This window comes from Ceratina calcarata, unplaced genomic scaffold (assembly GCF_001652005.2).
Source record: "Ceratina calcarata isolate Rehan_Ccalc_2016 unplaced genomic scaffold, ASM165200v1 scaffold255, whole genome shotgun sequence".
Classification (NCBI taxonomy): Eukaryota; Metazoa; Arthropoda; class Insecta; order Hymenoptera; family Apidae; genus Ceratina; species Ceratina calcarata.
Genome location: NW_017147566.1, coordinates 16,895 through 19,469, shown reverse-complemented (window position 1 = coordinate 19,469; position 2,575 = coordinate 16,895).

Sequence of the window (2,575 nt, the reverse complement as noted above, 5' to 3'; positions counted from 1 at the left end):
CTTTAATACTGGTCTATCGTTTGCTTTATTTGTTTGTCGATGCTTCATTACGATCGTAATATGAATTAAAAGAAGCAGAGGTATCTAATCGTGAGTTTTCATATCAGTTCTACGAACGCGTTATCTGTTTCGTTTCGTATTGAAATGCCTTGGTTTAAAGCGGAGATCACTACTAGCACAGATTTGTAAAATATTGAGGGATCGATTGGAACGGGCAACGGGCTCGTTGAAAGTCAAACAAGTTTAAGTCTCGGCTGGTCCCGAGAAACCGACGCGCGATACCCATCGAACTTTTTAATCGGTCCTCGGGTACACGATCTCGGCTCCCTTTCTATACAACGGGAAAGGATATCTCGGGTAGAGGAACGGGCCAACAGCAGCAGCAGCAGGTGCAACCTGTAACCTGTGTGGTTTGTTCCGCCCTCCCTGATTACGGAATAGCTTGTTTTCCTTACGGATGAGTCGGCTTACGCACGCGAACCGGTAGCTCTGTAATGAGTAATCGATGAACTCGATGCTCGTATTGCACGGAAGGATGACACGATTAAAAGATTTGTTGGTCGAAGCTAATTTAATTGGTGATGGTCTCGGCTCGGATTCATCAATGTTGTTTATAATTTTTCGAGTCGGTCTAATCGTAAATTCGACTCCCTTTTGTTTGACGTCCGACCGATCGTATCTCAGATCGAGCAGTGGACTCGTGACAGCAGCTAGACTCATTAAACCGAGGCTTCTTCGCGATATAAATAGGACTTCTTGTCCCGTTGCACTACGGAAGGAGCAAATAGATTATCACGCGTACCACGATCCTCTGCTTCTCTTCTCTTCTCTCCCTTTCCTTCGTCTTTGCACTGATGCCTGTTCCCTCTCTGTTCGCTTCTCTTCTATTCGTTTTCTTTTGCCTACGAGCAACACGGTTTCTTCTCTCGAAGAGAACCCGAGTCGTACTTACCCGCGTGACTTTCTATTTGTCGTAGACGGTGCCAAATTGTCAAGTAACTAAAATTACCTTCGAAGGTGTACACGCGTCTTTCTCCTTTTACTTCTCTTGACGTCTTTCTCCGACGTTGTTATCCGTCGTCTTTTTTTTTTCTTTTTTTTTCTATTCATTCCGTTGACCGAAGAATAATTATGAATTCATCCGACGATTAAACAATTCTTAAATTAATTTTCGATGTGTTATCTGTTCGATACGGAACGAGGAAACATTTTCTCCGACGTTGTTATCCATCGTCTTTTTTTCTTTTTTTTCTATTCATTCCGTTGACCGAAGAATAATTATGAATTCATCCGACGATTTTGGTTTTAATCCTTAAATTAATTTTCGATCTGTTATCTGTTCGATACGGAACGAGGAAACATTTTCTGTTTGCTTTACTATTTATAGCAAAATCGTAGATCGCTGGATAAATCGATCGTTTGATTGCGCGTCAATATTCATTGAGGATTAACGATTCTCTCTGTGGAACTTTTGCAAATCATGTAACGTAACCGCGTGGCATCTACGTTAAGTGCTGAACAAACGTACCTTGCCTATCTTTCCCGACGGCGTGACCAAGGTTAAGCACCTGAAACATGCAATTCCATACGTACGATTGTGTTATCACTCCTCTCGTAATGGTACCTGTATCACGGTTTCCAATTAGCGTCGCAGATTCTACGCGCAGTTATTCTGAATCCACCGGTACTTCGATAAATATGCATTTATGTATTTATCGTTTGACGGAGATTGTACATGATGTATATAAGTTTCGTTGGAAGTTTAATGCTGCGTCGAGATTCACGTGGAATGATTTAATTCGCGCGTTGCCATCGAGCTGTTGATTAATTCAGGAACGGGTTCTGGGACGTTAAACTCTCGGTGATATCCGTACGTGTGCGCCAGAGGAGTATCTCGCTTGGCCACGCGTCTACTAACCCTAATAAAGTCAACGTGCGAATGGTCGTTGCTAGATTGATTCGCGAAAGGTCGAATAGAAATCCCTCCTCTGGGTCTGTACTTGAAAACCAGGGAAACTGATTTCATCTTTATGTACTCCTATTATCATTCTATAGATTTTTTTAAACTAGCAATGCTTGGTTCTAAATATTGTATTAATAAATTGCACTTAGATGAATCAGAGAATTTTTTGTATATTCATACAATTTTAATCAGATTTTTTTAAACTAGCAATGCTTGGTTCTAAATATTGTATTAATAAATTGCACTTAGATGAATCAGAGAATTTTTTGTATATTCATACAATTTTAATCAGATTTTTTTAAACTAGCAATGCTTGGTTCTAAATATTGTATTAATAAATTGCACTTAGATGAATCAGAGAATTTTTTGTATATTCATACAATTTTAATCAGATTTTTTTAAACTAGCAATGCTTGGTTCTAAATATTGTATTAATAAATTGCACTTAGATGAATCAGAGAATTTTTTGTATATTCATACAATTTTAATCAGATTTTTTTAAACTAGCAATGCTTGGTTCTAAATATTGTATTAATAAATTGCACTTAGATGAATCAGAGAATTTTTTGTATATTCATACAATTTTAATCAGATTTTTTTAAACTAGCAATG